Source organism: Chiloscyllium punctatum, chromosome 1 (assembly GCF_047496795.1).
Source record: "Chiloscyllium punctatum isolate Juve2018m chromosome 1, sChiPun1.3, whole genome shotgun sequence".
Classification (NCBI taxonomy): domain Eukaryota; kingdom Metazoa; phylum Chordata; class Chondrichthyes; order Orectolobiformes; family Hemiscylliidae; genus Chiloscyllium; species Chiloscyllium punctatum.
Window position 1 is genome coordinate 35,832,218 of NC_092739.1, and position 15,726 is coordinate 35,847,943.

The 15,726-nt window shown below is 39.1% G+C and overlaps 1 pseudogene; it reads right to left on the reverse strand.

Annotated features, from left to right (window-relative positions):
- Nucleotides 1-2,636: 2,636 nt before the first annotated feature.
- LOC140482186 (interleukin-8-like) lies at nt 2,637-4,189 on the reverse strand (annotated as a pseudogene).
- Between the last annotated feature and the right edge of the window lie 11,537 nt (nt 4,190-15,726).

Here is a 15,726-nt window from a genome sequence, read left to right on the forward strand (position 1 = left end):
AAAGGAAGTCTGTAAAGGTACACTGATTTATCCACTTGTGCTGTTTTGCAGCTGAGACTGTTTTGAAGTTTCCTCAGCACTTCCTGTTTTTACTTCAGATCTCCATGATCTTCAATATTTTCCTTTCGTAAAACTTAAGGGGAGAAGCCAGGAGAATAGGACTAAGTGAGATGCTTATTTGGACAGCTGGCATAGTCATGATGGGCTGAATGGCTTCTTTCTGAACAGTAACAATTTTGTGGTGTGGGAACAGATATCCTGGACTGTCTTCAGTTGGTTGATTATTGCTACATTTCGTTGGGGAGAAAATTAATATTCCAGTATTGAATACCAAAAGTTGTTCAACTAATGGAACCTCTCACCCCACAGATATGACATTGTGACCCCAGTATAATCTGACCGAATACCAGTGAAATTTAGTGTTGTGCTGGAGGAAGTAGTAGAGAGGAGATGCTATGAGCACGAGTGAGAAGCAAGACTGGAGTTCATGGTCTCCATGGGACTAAGGATGGTCTGGGTGTCAGAAGGGGAGGCCAGGAGACAATCTGGAGAATTCTCCATGTCCTTGTCACAAGATGAAATCCTCAGTAAAGATTATCAAGGTGCTTCCTATATCTCCACTGGTCATCCCATTGACTCCTGCAGTGATCTGATTGTTGTTTGGCTCTGGCAGACTTGCTGTTTTCATAAATTAACATTGAATGTGGGATACACCCAGAACAGTTATTTTGAGATGAGTTACAATGGAACAGACATGCACCCAACTTTCCCACCATGGACTCCAATAAAGTTACACTTTAACACCATGTTCATTCAGTTCACAGCCACTCAGGGCTGGGGAATAAACAGTGACTACCCATGATAAAGGCTATTGAAATTTGCCTGAAATGTAATCTTAACACTTTCTCCATGCAAAAATGTGCTCGTTTTCACACTTTTCAAGGGATGACAATGAACAGGGTGCTATTTTTGGTCAGACCACTAATACTAAACATTTCTACTCAAGAAATGCACAATTGTTTAGCTGAAGATTGAGAAATGGTGACAGGGCATTCTTCATGAAATCTTGCTTATTTTAGTTACTTATATACACTTAAGGATAAAGAGGTAAAAAACCTCAAACAATTCATACACATACAATTCAGATACATTTTGCAATTTTCCTGAGTGACAGTCACATTCACAAGACAACTTTCCTTTTGAGACTTGCAGTCAACCTAATTCCAGGCTGAAAATCTCGCAGGACAAAAACGTCCCTTCACAGAGATGACTTTTCATTATCAATGTAATTTCTACCTGTTTACATGATAAGCAGCAATATCTTCCAAAATGCAAATATTTCACACGCACATCATTTCTACAGAGACATTCTTTCCAAATGCTTCAACTTTGGATAGATCCTGAGGTTTGATATCATAACAGCAAAGTCCCAAGATTCACTTAAAATATCAGTGATTCATAAATACTACAGTAAAACTATGGCAATGTTAATGTCAATTAATTGATATCAAATTTTGCCCTGGAATGTTTCATTCAACCAGGAACTAAAGTATGTTTGGTCAACAATTCAATGTCTTTACCTACAGTTTGCCATCAAAATATATGTCGGATACACAGGCTTTCAACAACAACAGAAAGATTGGAATAAATTTGGATTGTAACTTAGTTTGTCCCATGACAATACCTTTACATTCCCTCTCTGAACACTCTGCCCATATTCTCCCATATTGTTCCAATACAGATCAGCATTAGCTCAAGAAACATTACCTCAATTTTATGACAGGACACATTGAAGTCTTCAGAAACAACACTGTGGTAAACTTTTTCAATCACAATCTCTGCCCCTCCATCTTCTGATTGGACTGTAGTGATTTGTTCATCGTTCTCCCTTTTCCCATTTACAACTCCTCAAAACACAGTTCTTGTTCCTTCACTTGCCCCATATATTTTGTCTTGCACTCTCATCCTTTTTGCAATCAGACCTCTCCTCTCTTCAGAGCTACAAAGTTTGCAACATTCCAACAAAGTCACTTACCAGCATATTCACATGTGCATAAAGGAATGGGGGATAAGTGCTGACTTTGGCAGCGATGCACAAATTTAATTAATTTACTAATAGTCAATAAGTCAAATTATTTAAAAAAGGTACCAATTATCTTAATAATAAAAGCATTTGATAACCAATAGATCTGTTTTAGTTTGATTCTTCCCTAAGTTCACAAGCCTACTAATATTTCCTTGTCTAACTGCACCTTTGATGATCAGAAATTATTTTCCAGAAATAATCGAGAAAGTTAAAAAATTGCTTTCAGTTGTACAGTATCTGCTCCAGTGCCAGACCACATTCAGAATAATCGTACAAATCACATCCTGTAAAAAGAATCTCTCCAGCACAGCACAACATTTCACAACAGCAGCCGGGTTTCTTAGGCTCTGTGTAGACAATTACAGTGTAAGTAGGTTAAACAATGAAGTACATTTCAGAGGATCAATACAGGGGAACTGCTCAAACAACATATTGAACAGTGATATCAGAAAGTGAGTGCCCTGCACAGAGCTTCTTCATTTCAGTGTTCACTGTACAGCAACTTCTGCGGGGAGGGGGCAATCAAGTGAATCCATCGCAGCTTCAATTTTTAGTTATGTCGTCTGGAACCTGAAATACAATTAAATAAAATATTATTTTTCCCACAACTGAAGATATTTCCTTTGATAGTGAGGACAATGTCTTCAACAAATATAATTATGGGGCATTATCAACTGGGCCATTAAACATCATTGCAAATAGGTGTGATTTTGTTAATATTCTCAATTAGTGGTGCTGGAAGAGCACAGCAGTTCAGGCAGCATCCAAGGAGAATTCATTGATTTTACAATATGGTATTATTACATACAGGATCCAAGGAAGATGTGGCAAACATTTATATTTTTCAAATATCACTTTAAATATTAAATAGAACAGATAACAAAAGGTTTAAGAATTATGCCCTGGAGCCTTTACAATGCAGAGCAGAATATCATGGAGCTGACTGTGAAGGAAGGAAGCATGAAAAGGAGTTGAAGTCCCAGTTTTGATCACTGGGTTATATTGAATTGGCTGACCTCAGCTGGCTGCTAAAGGTATGATAACCATGGGTACTGGAACATGGTATCACACAGCATTCTTGCACCTGATTACTAACCAGGAACACCCCACCGGATTTGCCATACATAGGTGATGGTGTAGGATTCAGTCCTGATGCCACTGTGGTTGAATAGCTTGCTAGCATTCACTGTCACAGCTCACATATAGCTATTAGATTTAGGGACAGAGTAATAGAATGCACCAAGAGCTTGCACAAACAAGCAGCAGACTGGTGTTAAAGTCTTGGCCAAGGAGCTGAAGGCAAACATGAGAAAAGCACTTTACTCAAGCGTGTTTGATCAGAGACACTGTATGTATGTTTACACATACCAACCTTTCCCGGATCTAATGATAATCTTCACCCACTCAGTATCAGGGCTCACACAATACCTCTGCCCATTTTTTGTGGTGATGCTGTAAGGAGAAGGTAAATCTTTAAAATCTAATTCACAGAAACTGGACATCTCCCATGTAAGGTGAGAATCAGTGACACAAACATAATCCTTCAAATCTGCTACGTAAAGAAACTATGATTTATCCAACATGTTTACAAAGAAGTTCAATATCTCAGTAGAAATAGGAAAATGAAAAAGGTTAAAGGTGATATTCTGACCCATAAACTTACATTATTTCCTGTGTCTCACAATGTGGTCCTTTTGGAATGTATTGCAAATTCTTGATGGTCCTTGGATCAATAAAATTGGAGGTGGTTTTGAGGCACCGACACTGTCCTTAAGTTCCTAGGACTGGGTTACCTGTGAATGAAATAAATGAAACTTCAATTTCAATTTCGATTGCAGTTGACAGAATCTTGACATGTCCTTTAAGTGCTGAATGCAGTATTAAAACAAGCATCATTTTATCCATAATGTATGTCATCAGTGACCGTTTAATTCAGTCAGCTCACTGAGAAATGTAAGGCCGCTCAATACATCAGCAGAAAGACTCCTTTCCATGTTAAACTGCAAGAAAAATTAAAACACAAGACAGAAAAGTTGACATACCATGTGCAGCAATAGCATACAGGAGTAGGATAGCAGTCATTACAGCTGTTGCTCTGTTCATCTTTGTTGCTGAATAGATTTCTGCTGAAGATCTTCTGTCTACTTCACTCTCTCTGTTGAATGAATTCTGCTGAAGACAGGTCCAATAAACTCCTATTTATGGGGATCCTTTACTTTTGCTTTACATAATATCAAACAGTGGGAGCTTTCAAAATTCTGTGGAAGGACACTTCCCTGCTCCTGAGTCAACTTTTTTCATTTTACAATGTAATGATGTCCACCCCTGTTCAGTATTTCACAGAAGCAACAGGCAGTTCAGGTAAACTGAATTAATTTCATCTAGATTTTAAAACTTTAATTATAGTTTTCAGAAAATGTTACCTTTGGCAAAAATACAAAAAGAAGTGTGGAGAGGCAACATGAATAAGTTGTCCTCTGATTGGTATAATTGGCAAAGGTATAGAGGTTCTAGATTTATCGCTGAGTGATTAACATGGTTTGTCAAACTTCTAAACACACTCAAGTCAAATTTTTTTGTCCCAACATTTCAATCTTGTTATTTTGCAAATTCTCATAGAATCAAGACCTTTTGCGTGGTCATAATGTTTTTATTTCATTTTTGGAGAGCTTTCAAAGTCAATTAAAAATTGCTAAAATTAAATGCATTAATTTTATGCTTTTTATTGATTTTCAAAAACAGATTAACACCAGAAAAACTGCAGAATAACCTAGTTTTTGATTTTACACTTCAGTCACTGGTGAACTCTGCATCATCATGGCAGTAAACACAAACAAATCAAGGAGCTGCATCTTAAAATATAGAGGCAATATTTCTGACTTTCATTTACTTTACTTTATGATGTGACTCTCAGACCTGCATGTTAAGGTGTGGAAAGAGGTGAAGTGGTGTAAGTGTAATTTTGGAGTTGTTTGGAGATGGCAGTTTTAATTAAAGTTTGCACTGAGGCTGCAGTAATTTTAACCTTGGAAAATAAATATCTTCAATTTTTTTTATTCAAATACTGATGTTTAAATTATCACTGTCATTTATACAAAATATGCAGCAATGTCTTATCAGAAACCAAACTGGTTATATTTTAGATATTCTTCCCCAAAATAAATAGTTTCAAGTTGACTATGGAAAAGTTTAGTTCTGCATTTTGTAATTGACCCAAAGAACAATGCCATTGTCCATACTCAGCTCTGAACCTTGGGATTATATGAGGAAGGAAACATGTGTCTGAGTAAATGACAAGAAATGGATAATTCTATAATTTGACAATAGAAGCTGCAGTGTTAGCTTATTTCCAAAGCTCAAGCATCAATTGTAAAATTGTAACCTGTCTGGCTCCCTCTATCCTAGCACCCTATGATCTGTATGTCCTTCCTTACTCTGATCTGCTTGTACTGCTCACAAAGCTTTACACTGTACTTAGGTACCTGTGACAATAAATCAAATCAAATCAAATGCGGTGGATGTTAAAATAATTATTTTCACCTGCAAAATATTTTTAAAGTCTACGCTACTTCATGCAAAATTAAACATTTTGTATTTAAATTCAGCAGTATCAGGGTGATCAGGGATGAATGAGAACATACCGCAGATCTCTACTTGATGGAGTCGCATAAAGAGACCTCCATCCAAAATAACTGGATTCCCTGGAACACACACGGGTTCACTGAAAACTGGCTGCTGTTTGAATGAAATCTGACGAGCATGTAAACAGTGACTGTGGTGAACTTCTGTTCCTTCAAAAGGAAGCAAAGGTTTCCATCCGTCAGTCGTCCGTCTCTCATGCTGTTGCACAGGTTAACAAGGGGAAGCACAAAACTGGTGTCTGGCAACGGTTTGAGCAGAGAGGTTAATACAACCATGTAAGGTGTGTCACAGCACCATGTATGAGGAGAAAGTGAGGACTGCAGATGCTGGAGATCAGAGTCAAAACGTATGGTGCTGGAAAAGCACAGCCGGTCAGGCAGCATCCGAGGAGCAGGAGAGTCGACATTACCGGCATAAGCTCCATTTCTGATGAGGAGGTTATATCGCAGCTCAAAGTGACAGACCTGGAGAGAGTACAAATGTCTGGAGTATTTATAGTCAATCCACAATCAAAAATGATCCAGATTATGACAGCATTTAGCAATAGCTAACACTCGTCAAAATGGGTGTTGCTGTATGGGATTGAGTCATTGTTAGAGGATTAATAAAGAGTGGATGTGTCCATCAGGAACCTTTAGGAAGTTGAGAGATTATGTGACAGCACAATGCTAAAACCCAAGGCACTAGGAGTTTTGAACATTGGAAATGGTCAGCACTGAGGTTGGGGGGTGCAAGAGTGTGGCTCTTGTGGTGAATATTGTGATCATAGTCCATATGTAGCACATGTCATCTGTTTGTTTCAACAGTCGTGCATTGTAATAAACAGCATTTCCCTTTGGCTGATTGAAACAAAAAAGGCACTGACAGGGTCAACCCAGCAAAAAGCGTGACAGTATTGAGGCTATATGTGTGCTGTCTCCTCCCCCTGGGTTTGTACATCGCTTAGTCGTATTGCAGAGTCAGATTTAATTCAAACAGCAGTTGGTACAGGTGAACCATGTGATTTCCAAGAAATCCAATCATTTGAATTGAATTGAATTAGGTTTAAAGAAATATGTATTCACATCAGTACGGTGAAAAGTTTCCAACTCACCAGTTACAGCACCATCTTAAGCTCAAAGGTACCTCGGTACATAATTTTAGAATTATTTTATACTCCATGTAGCTGTGTCAATGATGGATTTTTTGCCCACATAATAATGGGTGGACAAGAAAGCAGCAGGAACCATCTACAAGATGTATAACAGAAATTCAACCAAATTCCTTTGGACAACACCTTCCAAACCGATGACCACTAACCGAGAAGTACAGAGATAATAGAATCATAGGAAGGAAACAATCTGCAAGTTCCACACTGACCCACTCCCCATCCTGACTTGGAAATTAAAAATCAGGAGAGTAATATTGCACAGTTTGCAGAGAGCAGGAGGGATGATTCGAGTATATTTGGCAGGTGTTCAACAGCTACATTTGATGTTTGATGTTATTCTGGTGGCCTCCATGCAGTAGGAAGGAAACCTAGTGTCCAGTGAATGGGGAGGTTATCAGACTTGACAGCTTTCTCAATCTCATAACCAAACACACTGTCAAGACCACCCATAACACTGTGAAATGTTCTGATGATCTGAAAGGGCCCTTTCACTTCATCCACTCACCGCAACATGAGAACAAAACCAATCATTGAGACAGCCACATCGAATACAAAGTAATCGAATTTCCTGGAATTCACGTGGTTCACTAACACGAGCTGCGTTTTAAATAAAATCTGACCCTGGAATATTACTAACCGCTGTACAAACCCAGGGGGAGGAGTCAGTACAGCAACAGGCCCAACACTCTGTTACAAGCATAAAGTGAAACTTGAATCAGCTCCAGACAATCTGGAAGCTGATTATTAGAGTGCACGACTGTTTTGAAACAAACAGACTACATGAGCTCATTGTGGACTACGATTGTGATATTCAGCACAAGAGCCACACTCTAGCACTCTCCAATCTCACTGCTGACTATTCCCAAATGTCCAAAACTCCTCATTCCCAAGATCCTGGGTTTTAGCATTGTGCTGTCACATCATCTATCAACTTCCATCAGGTTCCTGATGCTCACTCCTACTCCATTCTGACCCTTTAACATTCACCCTATCCCGTGCAATGACACCCATATCTGCCAGGGGTTGCTACTGCTGAATGCTGTCAGAATCTGGACCATTTCTGAATCTGGATTGCCTACAAATTACTCCAGACATTTGTACTCTCCCCAGGTCTGCAATTGGCTGCGTTTTGAGCTGCGATATAATCTCACACATGGCACTTGTAAAACTTTGATATACCTTACACAGTTGTATTTCCCTCTCTGCTGAAACTGTTGCCAGACACTGGAACCACCTGCGAAACCAGTGCCCACATTGTACAATCCCACTGATACCCACTCTCGGGGAAGCCCCTCAGCAATACTTTCTGATTCAGGTTTTATACTTCCCCTTGTTAACCCGTGAAACAGCATGAGAGACTGACTACTGACAGATGGAAACCTTTGCAGATATCATTCCTTTTGAAGCAACAGAAGTTCACTGCAGTCACTGTTCACATCCTCATCTGATTTCATTTAAACAGCGACTGATTGCCGGTGAACCCGTGTGTATTCGAGGGAGCCTGGTTATTTTGGGTAGAGGTCTCTTTGTGTGATTGTACAAAATCTAGATCTGCTCCATATTCTGATTCCATGGCTAAGTTCATCCCTGAGCAATCCTTGATCACCCTGACATTGGTAAATTAGAATGTTTCATTTTGCCTTAAGTAGTGTTGCAGACTTTGAAAATGCTTTTGAAGATGAAAGTCATTATTTTAACATCCACTGCATTTACAATTGATGCTTGAGCTTTATAAATGAGTAAACTCTGCAGCTTTTATTGTCAAATTAGAGAATGATCCATTTCTTGTAAGTTGGGACTTTCAGCTCAGGCCCCTTCATCATGCAGGGGTCAATGGGGAGTGTGGAAAATGACATTGTTCTTAGGGTCACCTGCAAAATGCAGAACTTTCCACAGTCAATTTGAAGCTATAAATTTATGGGATGAATACCTAAAATGTAGTCTATTTTACTTTAATAAGTGATGGCTGCAAACCTTTTGCGACATTTTAATTGTGTTTAATAATGCAGTTCGAGCAATAAATCAATGTCTGAGGCGATGATGCAATGTGCAGGACCTCAGATTCTTAGATCATGAAGGATAGAAAGGGAGGCAAGAGAGAACGAGGAGTCATGTTTTTGATGAAGGAAAACATTTCTACTATAATTAGAGAGAAACAATCTGAGGGATCATCCAGTGAAAATGGATGGGTTGAAATGAGAAATAAGAAACTGATGATCATCTTGATGGGATGTACCATAGGCCCCTAATAGTCAGAGGGAGATTGAGGAACAAATACAAAGAGAGATACTAGATATATGTAAGAATAATAGGGTTGTAATAGTTGGGGATTTTCATTTTCCAAACATTGACTGGGACTGCCATAGTGTTAAAGGTTTGGGTGGTAAGGAATTTGTTAAGTGTGTTCAAGAAACTCTTCTTTATCAATATATAAATGTTCCTACTACAGAAACAGCAAAACCTGACATTCTCTTGGCAAATAAGGCAGGGTAAGTGTTATTCAGGGGAAACATTTAGACTAGTGAACATCATGCTATCAGTTTTAAAATAGTTATGGAAAAGGATAAGCCTTCCATAAACCTTAAAGCTCTTAATTGGGAATAGGGCAAACTTTAATGGTATGAGAGAACTTTCAAAAGTTGATTATAGGAGACTGTTCTCAGGAAAAGGAATGACTGACAAGTGGGAAGCTTTCAAAATTGTGAGAACAAGAGTTCAGAGGGATTATGTTCTTTTCAGAGTGAAAGGTAAGGCTGGTAAGATGAGGGAACAATGGATGAATAAAGATATTAAGGTTCTAGTCAAGAATAAGAAAGAATCATATCGTAGATATTGACAACTGGGATCAACCAAATCACTGGAAGAATAAAAAGAGTGTAGGGGCATTCTTAAGAGGGAAATCAGGAAGGTTTCAAGGGGATATCTGAGATGGCATTGGCAGATAAAATGAAGGACAATTCGAAGAGATAGTATTAGTACATTAAAAGCAAAAAAGCAACTAGAGAGAATAAGGCCCTTAAAGACCACATGGCTGTCATTCTTGAATTGAATTGAATTTATTGTCATATGTACCAAGGAGCTCAGGATATGAGAGACGTATTCAATCAGAATATTTCACATCAGCTTTTACTGTGGAGAAAGAAATGATAGCTAGATAAGTCAGTGAAATGAATATTAATGTTTTGAAATTACAGAAGATGAAGTGTTGGAGGCCTTAGAAAACATAAAGGTGGGTAATCTCTGAGGGTTGAACAAGTGTATCCCGGGATATTGTGGGAAGTTAAGGATGAAAGTGCAGGGCCTCTAGCAGAAATATTTGTATCATCTGTAAACATAGGTGAGGTGCCAGAGGACTAGATGCTGGCTAATATTGTCCCTTTATTTAAGAAAGGCTGTATTGAGAAACGTGGGAAATATAGACCCATGAATCTGACATTGGTGGTGGGCAGGTTTTTGGAGGTGATTCTGAAAGATGGAATTTGCATGCATTTGGAGAGGCAAGGAATGATCAGGGACAATTAGCAAGGCTTTGTTTGAGGGAAATCGTTTCTCACAAACTTGTTTGGGTATTTTGAGGAAGTAACCAAAACGATTGATGTGGGCAGTGAGGAAGATGTTGTTTACTTGGACTTTAGTAAATCTTTTGATAATATTCAACATGATAGACTAATTACCTCATAGATTATTGAATCTCTACAGTGTGGAAACAGGCCCTTCAACCCAACAAGTTCATATCGATCCTCCGAAGAGTAACCCACCCAGACCAATTCCCCAACCCTATATTTACCCCTGACTAATTAGTAAAGTTAGATCACATAGGATTCAGGGTGAGCTTGCCAATTGGATACAAAATTGGGTTGACAGTAGGAGTCAGGGGGTGGTTGTGGGGAACTGTGTTTCAGACTGGAGGCCTGTCACCCCGAACGGTGTTCCATTGGGATCAGTACTGGGTTCACTTTTAATTGTCATTTATATAAATAATTTGGATGAGAATACAGGAGGCATAGTTAGTAAGAATGTTGTCTAAGATTACAAAGAGATCTTAATCAATTGAGTCAATGAGTTAAGGAGTGGCAGATGAAGTTTAATTTGGATAAATACGAGGTATTGCATTTTAATAAAATGAACAAGGACAGGGCTTATACAATTAATGATAGGGCTATAATAGTGTTGGAGAACAGAGTGACATCGAGACATTGTTAGAAATTTGTGTAATCGGTCGACAGGATGGTTAAAAACATGCTTAGTACACTGGCATTCATAGCTCATACCTTTGTGTGTAGGTGTTGGGACATCATGTTGAGGTTGTACAGGAGTACTGTGTGCAGTTCTGGTCGCTCAGTTATAAGAAAAATATTATTAAATTGGAGAGGGTTTAGAAACGATATGGGGGAAACACAGGCTAGTGGGGTTAATTTAGTTTGGGAACATGTTCAGCATGGATGTGTTGAACTGAAGGGTCTGTTTTCATGCTGTATGGCCCTCTGCCTCTATAACGAACAACCAAAATAAAATCTGACAGTGAATAATTTAAACATCTTCACTGGAACAACAGTTTTAAAGATATTTCTTTTCCAGAGCTAATGTTATAGCACCCTCAATCTAACCCAATCCAAAATGACATTTACACCATTTCTCCTCTTTCCAAACCTGAACATTCAGGTCAATGAGACACATCATCAAGTAAAACCAATAAAAGACAGAAATATTTTAAGATGTTATTCCATTGATTTGTCTGTGTTTTCCGTTATGTTAGGCCATCAGGTCATAAGACATAGGAGCAGAAGTTCGGCCATTCAACCCATTGAGTCTGCCCCACCATTCAATCTTGGCTGATAAGTTTCTCAACCCCATTCTCCTGCTTCCTCCCCATAGCCATTGATCAATTTAACAATCAAGAACTTATCTATCTGAGTCTGAAATATACTCAATGACATATTTACCACAGCCTTCTGCAGCAATGAATTCGATAGATTCATTACTCTTTGGCTGAAGAGATTTCTCCTTATGTACATTCCAAAAGGTCTTCCCTTTAATCTGAGACTGTGCCCTCGGGTCCTCTTTTCTCCTACCAATGGAAACAACTTCCCAACATCCACGCTCTGCAGGTCATTCAGTATTCTGTAGGTTTCAATTTGATCCCCACCTCATCGTTTTAAAGTCCATCAAGTTTAGTCCCAGAGTCCTCAAACATTCATCATATGTAAAGCTTTTCATTCCTGGGACCATTGTCATGAACCTCCTTAGAACACACCCCAGGGCCAGTACATCCTTCCTGAGATATGGGGCCCAAAACTGTGCACAATACTCCAAATGTGATCTGATCAGAGCCTTATACAGCCTCAGAAGTACATTCCTGCTTTTATATTCAAGTCCTCTCAAAATAAATGCCATCATTGCATTTGCCTCCCTAACTACTGACTCAACCTGCATGTTTACCTTCAGAAAATCTGGACTCTTCAAGTCTCATTGCACTTTAGATTTCTGAATTTTCTTCCCATTCAGGAAATTGTCCATGCCTCTGTTCTTCCTAACAAAGTGCATGACCTCACATTTTCTCAAGTTGTACTCCATCTACCAATCATTTTCCCTCTCTGCTAACCTGTCCAAATCTTTCGGCAGCTTTTACACCTCCTCAATGCTACCTGTCCCTCTACCTATCTTTTTTCCATCTGCAAACTTACCCAGAATGCCCTCAGTTCCTTCATTGAGATTGTTAATGTATAAAGTGAAAATTTTGATGAAGAGATCCCCAATGACTGGGGTGTAAAATCTAGAACTGTAAAATTCTGCAGATCATTGGATGTTAATTACTTTGGGAAATCAATAAAAAGCATAAAACTGATGTGGTTGGATTTTAGCATTTTTTTACTGACATTGAAAGCTAACTAATAATCAAAGAAAGGTCTTATGACCACCACAAAAGGACTTGATTCTATGATAACTTACAAAAACACTTCAAACGATTGGGATCGTAATTCAACTTGAATGTGTTTGGAAATTTGACAAACATGTTAATCACCCAATAGTAGATGTGGCAGCTATATCATTTTTACAATTAAACTCATTGTTTGGCAAATTTGTGCCATTTGTGCCTGACCACACCTCTTTTTGCATTTTGGTAAAAGTAACAATTTCTGAAAGCTATGATTGACTTTTTAAAATCTAGATTTAATTAATTCAGTTTACATGGCCTGCCTGTTACTGCTGCAAATTATGTAACATGGTGAATCTCATTAAAACTGCAAAATGAAAGAAAGTTTTTGACTCAGGAGCAGGGAAATTCCCTTTTACAGAATTTTGTTAGCTTTCACTGTTCATGATTATGAAATACAAAAATTAATGGTCTCCATAAATAGTAGCTGATTGGACCTGTCCTCAGCAGAACTTCATTCAACGGAGTGACACTGAAGTCAATAGTGAACAGAGCAACAGCTGTACTAACTGCCATCCTGCTCCTGTGAGCTATTGCTGCACAAGGCTTTGTCAGCATTTCTAACTTGTGTTTTAGTTTTTATTTGCAATACAATGTGGGAAAAGAAAGTGTTTCTGCTGATTTATTGCGTAGCCATACAAGTCCGCGTGGCAGTTGGTTGTTTATTAACGAATTAAACAGTCGCTGATGGTACATGCTATTGATAATATGATGCGTGTTTTTATACTGAATTCAAAGTTCAAATAAATTGTTAAGATTCTGCCAATGACAATCTCACTCAAAAGTTCAGTTCAATTTCTTTCAGTCACAGGCATTCCAATCCCGGGTACTCAAGGACAGTGTCTGTTCCCTGAGAACACCAGCTCCAAAGTTATTAATCCGAGAACCATTGAGAATTTGCAATGAAATTCCCAAAGGATCACACCATGAGAAACAAGAGATAATGCGAGTAAATGGGTCAAAACACCATTTTTACCCTTTCTCCCATTCTCAATCCCATTTAGACGCTGTGATATGTTTGTAAATATATTGGGTCACTCACAGTTTCTTTACGTAGCAGATCTGAAGGATTATGTTTGTGTCATTGATTCTCACCTTACATGGGAATGTCCAGTTTCTGTGAATTAGATTTTGAAGATTTTCTTTCTCTTTGCAGCATTACCATGAAAACTGGGAAGATTGTTTGTGTGAGCCCCGATGCCAAGTGGGTGAAGATTATCATTAGATCCAGGAAAGGTTGGTGCTTGTAAATATACATATATTATCTGCGAATAAATGTGTTTGAGTGAAGTGCTGTTCTCATGGTTATCCTCAGTTCCTGGGCCGAGGCTTTAATACCAGTCTGCTGCCCAGTCGTGCAGGCTCTTGGTGCATTCTGTTAATCTGTCCCTAGATCTAGTATTTACATGTGAGCTGTGACAGTGAATGGTAGCAAGCTATTCAACCACAGTGGCATCAGGACTGAATCCTGTGCTGTTCTCACCATCGCCCATGTGTGGTAAATCCAGGCAAAGGTTGGATGTCCCTGGTTGGTAATCAGATGCAGGAATGCTGGGTAATACCTTGCTTCAGCTCCCATGGTTGTCATACCTTTCGCAGCCAGCAGATGTCAGACAATTCAATATAACCCAGTGATCAAAACAGGGACTTCAACTCCTTTTCATGCTTCTCTCCATGGGGTGGCACCGTGGCACAGTGGCTGGCACTACTGCCCTAGAGAGCCGGGTTCGATTTCCCCCCTCAGGTGACTGTCTGTGTGGAGTTTGCACATTCTCTCCCTGTCTGCGTGGGGTTGCTCCGGTTTCCTCCTACAGTCCAAAAAATGTGCAGGTTAGGTGAATTGGCCATGCTAAATTACCTGTAATGTTAAGTGAATGGGTAAATGTAAGGGAATTGGTCTGGGCGGGTTGCTCTTCGGAGGGTTAGTGTGAACTTGTTGGCCCAAATGGCCTGTTTCAACACTGTAACTAATCTAATCTATTCTTTCACAGTCGGCTCCATGATATTCTGCTCTGCATTGTAAAGGCTCCAGTGCATAGTTCTTAAGCCTTTTCCTAATTGTTCTATCTTAATGTACAAAGTGATATTTGACAATATCAATGTTTGGCCACACCTTCTTTGGATCCTGGATGTAATAATATTATATTGTAAAACAATGAATTATTAACAAAATCACACCTGTTTACAATGTTGTTTAACAGCTCATTGATATTTATATTTGGTGATGACATTGTCCTTTTGTCAGAGAAATTTGCCCAATAGGTTAGAGATCACAAAACACAGCTCGAAGCGAAATTGACAAACAATTTATTGCAAGCTATATCACTGGAAGAGAAATTGACCCAGGCTGACACTGAACTGACAGTCTGTTACAGGTAGATCAGAATTCTCCTCCCAGAGCCAAGGATGAGACCAGTTTTATAGTAATGCTGCACAATGACACTGATTAAGGAATGGGAAACTACAATGTTTCTGGAAATGGAGTAATTTAGTTACAAGGGTGCTAATTGGAAAACAGTTTAATCGGATGACTGTCCTGTTCCTTCACACAATGCAACATCCTGACAGTATCATGGTTCCATTCATCTCCACAGGTAGATGTTAAAGTCTCTTCTAAAGTGGTGAGGTGATCCCATTGTCCTGTTCCGGGATCATGTCCTTTGCTGATGCCTTTCTGTCTGACCTGCTCTTTGTGTGGCTTTGGTATTGCCGGGTTGTAAAACTGCCCTCAAGGCTTTGAGATATCTACAATGCTCTGTCATGTCCATGGGAGCTTAAAGCGTATTCCATTGTCTGCGTGCTGTCTGACCCAGCTTGAGAGCTGCTCGGGAATTCTGGGTGTTCTGGTACAGTTGCCCAATTTTGCTTTTGGGAACCTATCATGGATTAACAAATCTTTTCCCACACCTTGCT